This window comes from Eriocheir sinensis, chromosome 16 (genome assembly GCF_024679095.1).
Source record: "Eriocheir sinensis breed Jianghai 21 chromosome 16, ASM2467909v1, whole genome shotgun sequence".
NCBI lineage: Eukaryota > Metazoa > Arthropoda > Malacostraca > Decapoda > Varunidae > Eriocheir > Eriocheir sinensis.
In genome coordinates, this window is record NC_066524.1 from 17,694,835 (window position 1) to 17,704,160 (window position 9,326).

The window sequence follows — 9,326 nt, forward strand, 5'->3', positions numbered from 1 at the left end:
TCTTTGTCTTGTTTTTCCATTCCACATTTTGTAGTTTTGTTTCTCCCTTCTTTTGTGTGTCTTCTTTCGTTTCTTACCCTTTTCTTTCTTTATTCTTTTTCACGTTTTTCATTTGTAATTTTTCTTCTGTTATCATCCTTCACTTCGCCTTATCTTCTATCTTCCTTCCCATTTGCTCGTACATGTATCTACCTCGTTTCGTATGTGTACCCTATTCATTCTTGGGTCGTCCTCGCTTTTTTATTCTTTTTATCTTCCCTATCTCTCATTCCCTGTGCGTGTGGTTTATGTCCTGTCCTCTTCGCCTTTTTCTTCCTACCATCCTGACATTCAAACATCTGTCTTTCCTGTCTCTCTTGTGTTTCGTTTTCTTTCTTCCGTCTTTCTTGTCATGTCTTCTCTTCATACCTTTCTTCCCTATCTTGCATGATCCTTCTTTCTTTTTGTCTTGCTCGCTTTCATTTTAGCGTTTCTACCTTCATCATATACTTACATCTGTTTGCCCTTTCTAGTATATTCCCTCTTCACTCTGTCTTTCCTCTATTTTATGTTTTCTCTTCTCTCTCTCTCTCTCTCTCTCTCTCTCTCTCTCTCTCTCTCTCTCTCTCTCTCTCTCTCTCTCTCTCTCTCTCTCTCTCTCCTCCGATGTATTCCCTATTCCTTCTTTTGTATTTTCTCTCTTTTCTGTTCCCTCTTCCTTCCTATGTCCTTCCCGTGTTATTGTCTCCTCCTATCATATTCACATACACGCATTTGTCTTTCCTTTTGTGGGTTCCCCCTTCCGACGTCCGTGTTCCCTGTCTTCTTTTCCCTTTCTACCTCGGTTCATCCATCCGTCCTTCCTCGCTTTTGCCTGCGTTTGTGTCCCCGTCACCACAAAATAATTAAGACTCGGGCCCGCAGGAGGAAGGGAGCGAGGCATCCCTAATATTGCCCTCTCACCACCTCGGAATCAAATTAAGGAATTCATGCTGGAGGCCTTGATAAGGAGGGAGTCGCCCGCGCGTAATACCTCAGTAACCGTAGCCCCGCGGGACCCTCTCGCCTCTAGCGCTGACCAGGTCGGTGATCAGGGTTTTCTCTCCTTCGTCTAATTAATACCTGATTACCTGGGTGACGGGATGACAGGTGCGATGGTAGGTGGTGGTGGTTGTTGCTTAATTTGTTCTTTTGGTGTTTAATTAGTGGTTTTTGGTCATCGTTTTTGTGGTTTTGTTGTTGTTTGTGTGTTTTGTAATGCGTGTAGGAATATTAGGAATAGTAGTGGTGGTAACTTTTTAAAACACACACACACACACACACACACACACACACACACACACACACACACGCCTCGAGGCTGGACAGGTGTGTCATCCCCGCCAGGTGTTCGTGTTGAGATAATGAACAGACTGTCTTTGAGGCGCTGACAGAGCCTTCATTTTCCACCGCGAGTGAATAAATGAGAGAGAGAGAGAGAGAGAGAGAGAGAGAGAGAGAGAGAGAGAGATTATTTTTTTTATTTCAACTGCTACAATGTATATATATAATGATACATAAAAAAATACACGTGTCATGGTAATACACACTGTATCTGGATTTAGTTTTAAAACATTTATTTAATATTGTTGGAAAACGATTCAATAATTAAGTGACTGGTTTATGGCATCAGAATAATGGGCTTTGCTTTGACAGATAAACGAGGCGAAGAACGAATGTTTAATTGCCATCAACGCTTTTAATGGCGCTTTTACCTTGCGTTAAGTGACAAAGGTTCGGACGAAATGTAATGTGAAAAATATAAAAAATCATATTCACCTTGAAATTTCGAAGGGAGAAAAAATGACACCATGATATTATTTCGTCTGTAATTTTTGTGTTCTGGCAGTTTCCTCGGGCTTCTTTTAAATTCATATCAGGTTGTTGGGACCTTTATTATTATTATTCATTATTATTATTCACATCAACTTTTATTCCTTTGAGCTACTTTTATTCATATTAGTTGGGGGACCTTTATTTTCATTATTTTTTACCTGATTGTCTTCTCTTTTCTTCCTTTTGTACTTGACTTTTCTCTCATTTTATTCATATCAGCCTCTGTTGTTACTCATCATCATCAGCTCAGTTACTTTTATTTGCCTCACCTCCTTTGGGACCTTCATTTTATTTAATTATTACATGGATTTCTCTCCCGTAAAAGAAAATGTCCTGAGAGTAACGCTGTCCTTCATGCCTTCCCGGTTTCCAAATCGAAATAATGGATGATTTTAGTGGGCGCGGTAAGGCTTACAATATCGCCCCCCGTCACACCTGTCCCGCGCACCTGCTGGGAAATCTTGAGGTTAATTATTGTGTCCGCTGAATACGTCTTGAAATGTTGAGTGGACCGGAATAAATAACACTCATTTTCTTTTCATAGTGAGACTGATTAGGCTTAGAGGAACACTGTCCCCATTTAATCTTTACACGGGATTGGAGACGTTGAGGGTAGTGATTTTCTGTCGTTGAAATGTAGTGTTGAGCGGACCAAAGGTTACGTTAGTGAATAGCTGTCTTCGGTGTGGTAGAGAAAGCTAAGACGGTCCTTTATTCTCCACCTGTTGAGAAGTCCCATTACTGATTGTTCCTTTCTACTTTCTCTGCGATTTCATTTCGTATTTTCATTCGCATAATTTTGTCCTTCCATTCTTTCCTTGCATTATTGTGATTCGTTTTATCCGACAGGCTGTTTTTATTCGTAGTTTCTAACCTTATTATGTGACTTTCCATTTCCTATATGTATTCCTTTCTTTCATTCTTCCATCTTCTCTCTTATTTGCCACCCCTTATCGCCCCTGTCCTCCTTTTCCCCTCAACATTATCAATTCAGTACGAGTATACCTAACCTTCTTTCCAATTTTCCTCCTCTTTTATACACCGCTTTACCGGCTGTTGTCCTTCTCCCACAATATCATCACTTCCGTATACTAAATTTCTTACCATATTCCTTCCTCTCCTTTATTCATCGCTCCTCAACGCCCTTGCCATCCTTTGCCCCACAATATCATCACTTTCCTCCATCTCGTTCGCCTTTCCTTCCATCTCCTCTCCTCTTCCCTTTCATTATTTTACTTTAGCGCTCCTTGTCTTCCTTTCCCCTATAACATCTCTTTCTTCCATCTCGTTCCCCTTCCCTCCTCCCTTGTGTCCCCGTCGGCTCATTCTCGCCTGTTTTCATGGTCCTTCTCCCCACTGCTGGCCGTGAGTTGTTTCCCATCCCCTCGTACAGAATCACACAACTGTTGCAGATCATAAAAGGTGAAGGTAAAGTTTGGGGCATTTGCTGAAGTTGCGCGTGGCCTCAGTGCTCATATCACTTGTTGCAGAGGTCATACGCTCCCCTAAAAATACAGTAAATCACTATGTATGGTTAGTCTTGCTGAATATTTTGCTGAAGTTAGCGTCTATGCGGTACTTTACGATAAAATTAGTTGACAAGGAACATCGAAATGGTTCATGAGGGTATATAAATGAAAATGGTAAGGATAAAAGGAACCATTGGAATGAACTAAGTCCAAAAGAAAGAATTATGGACGAAAATAAATAAGAAAAAATGAACAACGCAAAGAGGTAACTTAGAACATAGAAGGTGAACTGAGTTAGCGTCTCTGGAGAATAGTGTGACAAAATTTACTTACTAAGCCATATTTAGTGCTATTTAAGTTTCCAGTTCATAGACGAAAGAAGGAACATTAGCAGGAACAACTAATACAGGATGAAAAAAAATAACAAAAAGCGACAGTAACTATTTTGCAATCTTCAAAAAGTTTACGGATTTCCTTCAAACAATAGACGTCTTATCTGCTTGTGATCCTTTGTTTTATGCTTGCTCTTCTTTTTACTGTTTTGTGTGATGTTGTTTTGTTTTTCTGCTTTATGTTGTTGAGGAAGGTATTATTATTGTTTGATTATGTTTCTGTTCTTTTTATATTATTTTGGTTGCTGTTGCTTTTCTTCTTTTCTCTAGTTTGCCTTTAATATTGTCTTCTTTTGAGCAAGTTCAGCGATCACTCCTGGAGCTGCTACTCATCCGTGACGTATTCCCTTACTAACTTACTTTTCTCTTGCGTTGGCCATTCTCCTCGTGGCTGGAAAATAAATCCTGTTCGGAAGACGCGGAAAACTGCAATGAGCACAATTTCCAGTCTTGGGTGTGACTGGAGAGCGAATGTTTCCCTGCTTCCACGCCGCTCGTTTCCCGCCCTCCTGCCCTTCCCTCCCTTCTCCTCTTCCCTCCATGTGCCCTTTCCTCCCTTCCTTTCCCCTTCCCTCACTTTGCCCTTCCCTCCCCTTCCTTTCCTCCCCGTTCCCTTCCTTCCTCTCCCCTTCCCGCTTTCCTCATGCTCTCCTTTCGTTTTCTTATCTCCCACTTTCCTCTCGTTTCTTATCTCGGTTCTTTTTCCCTTTTTTTCTTGCGTTTTGTATTCCTTCTTCAGGTCTCGTGCTGTTTTCTCGCGTTTTTTGTATATCCAGCTAGTAAGGCAGCGTTTATGAATTTTCTGAGTCAAGACCTATGGTAACTGTTTGGGGTTTTGTTAGGTTATGGTAAGTTTAGGGTATCTTCAAACACATGATAGCCAGCATCTTATGGTATAAATCAATAAAGAATGGCCTCACTTTGTTGTATGGAAAGTCTCATTAATGAGGAAGCATATATAAATTTTCTGACCTCAAGTAACTGTTTTGGGTTTATTTAGGTTAGGTTAGGTTAAGTTTAGGGTATCTTCAAACACATGATTGCCAGCACTTTTTTGTATAAATAAAAAACAATATTTTGGTGTCTTTACGTTTTCCTTACAGCAGCTTTTCTTCCTCCTCCTCCTCGTCTTCCTCCTCCTCCTCCTCCTCCAGCTATCTCTTCCTGCCTCTCCTCCCAGTCTTCCTTACCTCCGTGACCCTGTCTTGCATCTTCGTTCTATCTTCCTTTTTATCTCTTTCTCATCTTTCCACCCTTTTCGTACTCTTTTCCTCCCTCTCTTATTAATCGACCACCCACAATTTCCTCTTCTCCTGATCTCTTCTCCTCTCACCTTCCCTTTTGTCTTCATACCTTTTTCCATCAATTTCTTTCCTCTCTTTTATCACTCAGATGCCTCCTATTCTTCTCGTCCTCCTATTTTCTCCTTTCACTTCCTCCATTGATTCCATGCTCGTAACCATTTTCCTGCCTTTTGCTCACTCTTTCCTCGTAATCTTCCCAGGGCTTCTGATACTCTTCTCCCTTGCGTGTCTTCCTCTCCTTGACCTTTTCCACCTCTTCTTTCCTTGCTCTTCTTCCTCCGAGTAATGTCACCCCACTTGTTCTTGTCTTCCTCCTCCTCTTCATGTCTCCCTGCCCTTGATGTCTTCTACCTCTCTCCTTTCCAGTCTCTTGTTTCTTCTAGTAGTGACAGTCCGCCTGTTCCTCTCCTTCTTCTCTACTCCTCGTTCTCCTCCTCCTCTTCTTCATACCTTTCCCGCTTCTACCTCTCCTCTCCTTGTTCTTTCTCCACGTATTGTTACCCCAACCGTTCTTCCCCTCTTCTTTCCTCCTCCTCTTCTTCATACCTTGCCCCCTTCTACATCTCGTATCATCGTTCTTTCTCCTCGTATTATAATCCACCCATTCTTCTCTCCTTCCCCCCCTCCTTCTCCTCCGATTCTTCATACCATGCCATCACCCTCTCCCGATGCCCAGAAGTTCTCGAGTTATTATTATGTGTAACTCGGCTTGGCGCGGTATATCGGGGCGCAGGAACGGCGTGCTGGTGAATACACGCGCGCGGACTTACTCTCCTCGACGTTAAACTAAATAGAAAACCTGAAGCGCCGTTGTGTTTTTATTGCACCGCGGCGAGGCGAGGCGAACCGTTTTGCTTTCCTTTTTTGCTTTGCTTTTCGTAGTTTCGGCGAGGGTGAGGTAGCGCGTGTTTGTGTTTACTTATGTACGTGGGCTTGTGTGTTTGTGTCTGCGTGTGTGTGTGTTTAGATGGTATAGGTATTTTCTGTGTGTGTGTGTTTGAGTTGGTCTGCCTTTAAAACTGCCTGTGTGTGTATGAGTGTGTGTGTATTGATTTTATAACATATGAAGGCGATTTTGTTTACAGCAACGGAGACAGCAAAACAAAACCCAGCAACACAAAGTCCCGCTAGACGCTGCTCCAACAACACAAAATAGAGAGAGAGAGGTGTTTATTTGCTCTGTGTTCATGCTTTAATCGCCTCTATGAAAAGTAAATGGATATAAAACAGACACACCGGGAACCTATATCCACCAATTAGTCGATTTTTCTAATTCTATGAAGACGGTTTGCTTTTTTTTTACAGTAAAGGAAGCAGACCAATGGTAAAAAATAATTAATAAGAAAATAAAAGCCCGCTAATCACTGCCCCTATAAAGAGAGTATCGTAGAGTGGCCAAAAGAGAGGTCAGTTTAGGGTTGTTGTCTCTTTGCTCTCTTTTCATGCATTTACCGTCTCTATAAAAACAAATGGATATAAAATAGACCACTTCGTCACGCCAGGAAGTTACATAGACCAATTAGCTGATGTTTCTGTCACACGTCCGGTTCTGTGATGGCTGGAGACGCGGAGCGGGAATTTATAGTTTTGTTAGGCAAGTAAATTCGATGAAGTTACACATGAACACGGACGATTTCTCTCTCGCTCTTCTCTTCTCTTCTCTCTTTTCTTTCTCCTCCTCTTCAGGGTATGGTAATGAAATGTGGCAGACTTGTTCCGTAGATTGTTTCGGATGATAATTATTTTGTTGATATTAGAAAAGAGGAGAAAAGGAGAAAAGGAGAAAAATGAGTAGGAGAGAGAGAGAGAGAGAGAGAGAGAGAGAGAGAGAGAGAGAGAGAGAGAGAGAGAGAGAGAGAGAGAGAGAGAGATTGCCCGACACGTAGCTTTGACAAGACTCCCCGACTCAAGGGATTTATTTTTTGCTAACGGGTTGCCTCTCCTGCAGGGAAGGGATAGGCGATTAGACGCGGACAAAGGGAGGGGAGAAGAGAGGAAAGAAGGGGAAGGAGAAGGGAAGGTGTGGAGGGAGGAGTAGAGAAGGGGATAGAGGAGGGTAGATAGGGAAGGTGGAAGGGAAGATTGGAGGGGGGATCAGCTTTGGATTGGTCGAAAGAGTCATTTGTTCCTTCTCGCTGATTATATGGGACTACTGGCTTTGTTATATTTATTTATTTATTATTAATATTTTCTTACCATTATTTCTTTCAATCCTCCTCTTCCTCTTTGGTTGTCTATTTTATTTGTCCTTAACATTAAGACATCTCAGGCATAGATTCAATTGCTACTTTTTGAGTATGGCAACGGGGTAACTTTTTCTATATTTCCGTTTTCTCTTTTGTTTGTCTCTCTTCGAAAAGATAACAGTAAGTGGTCTCTAGGTACTACATATACCTCTAAGTCCTACAATTAACTACTCTGTGAACTACTCTTTTCTGACATGTACCTTCGTTTTGAATGTACTGTAATGAGGTTTGTTTTAACATTTCCGTTCTCTCTTTTGTCTTTCTCCTTTACCGTAAAAAAATAAATGGCCCTTAAGCACAACACTAATCTACTTTGTGAGCTACTTCTTATTAATATGGACCTAAGTTTTTGGAGTAATGGCGTAACTTTATGGAATTCCACTCTCGTTTCAATCCGTCGCCACCGTAAAAAAATGTATGTGACTCTCTGGTGCTACACGTCATTCATTACTCGTGTGAATGGCAAGTCGTTGGGTACGTATATGAAGCGTCGTGGTCAATAGGGGACACTTTAGGATTGTTCTGTTACCATTATTCAAGGCAACATGGCCCGAGCTGTCCAGCGGTGGATTTATTGAGTCATCTGATGAATACGTAAGGGTTTGAGGGTCACCTGCTAGAACCCTACATGCCCCTCTTTCTCCTTGTCACTCACTCTTCTTTATGATTCACAAGAGCATTATTACTAAGTGTCCTACTCCACTACCTGACGAGACCAGAGGTGAAATAGTCAAGGAGGAGGACATTGACGTTGTGTAGATGGTAACAGATGTAGAGGAGGAGGAAGAAAATAATGAATAGAAACGAGAGATGGAAACGGTCATGGAGAAGGGAGTTAGAGGAGAAGGAAGAGGAGGATGAAAGGAGGAGGACGTAGACGTGGTATAGATGGCAACAGTGATAAAGGAGGAGGTAGAAAAGAAAATAACATAGGAGAAGGAAACGGCCAGGGCGGAACGAGCTAGAGGAGAAGAAGTAGAAGAAGAAGGAGAAGGAAAAGATGAGGATCGTGGACGCAGTGTACAGGTAGTGTTGAGGTAGAGGAGGACGTAAGAAAAGTTAAGGAAGAAGGAAACTGCCAGGGAAGAAAGAGTAAGAGGGAGAGAAGGACAAGCAGCAGGAGGAGGAGGAAGAGGAAATGGAGATAGTGTTTTTGATGCTGAAAGAAAGAGGCGAGGCGAAGTAGGAGGTAGAAAAAAATAAACGTGAGTGTGAGACGGTCATGTCGGAATGAATAAGTGAAGAAGGAGAAGGAGGAAGAAGAGTAGGAGAAGGAGGAAGAGGAAGAATCGCCGCTGGAGGTTGTGACGAGAGCCTTATTTAATTAAGTCATTTTTAAAGCGACTAATTTGATTCGTGGTCTGTGGCGGCTTTCAGGAGTTCTTGGTAATATCCTGTTCTTGGCTTCTCCTTCTTCGTTCACTTATTCATGGTCCTCTACCCCGTTATTAATTTACGCACTTTACACATTGAAGACTTGGTGTTTGAATATTGCTTTTATTGCTAAGGGATATATAGGTACATTTTTATACTTTTTTTATATTTTCAAGATCAACAGCTGTAGTTCTCTTTCCGTAAGTCATAGATATTCATACTTGATTTTATGTATTGTATGGTATTGGAACACGTTTTATTTTCGCTCATTAATTTTAGGGACGCAAATATGTGGTCTTCTATGATATATTTAGACATGCATTGCTTTTAGAACCGCTATTTTCTGCTACACGCACACGCACACACATCCCCCCCCCCCCCATACACACACACACACACACACACACACACACACCCTCACTAACAAAGGCAGAACCCACAAAACAAATCCGCTTACTTGTAGTTCGGAGCAAGGACTGTTGATGGAAAGCGTACTCAGGCTCTTGGGCCTAGAAGATGGATAGGTAGATAGGGAGATAGATAGATAGAGAGCTAGATAGAAAGATAGGTAGAGAGATAAGTAATTGGATAAAGAATGTGAGGGGGCACCTGATATGGTTATAATACGTATCTTCTTTATTTCATAGATAGATCGATGAATAGATGGATAGATTGATTAAAAGAGAA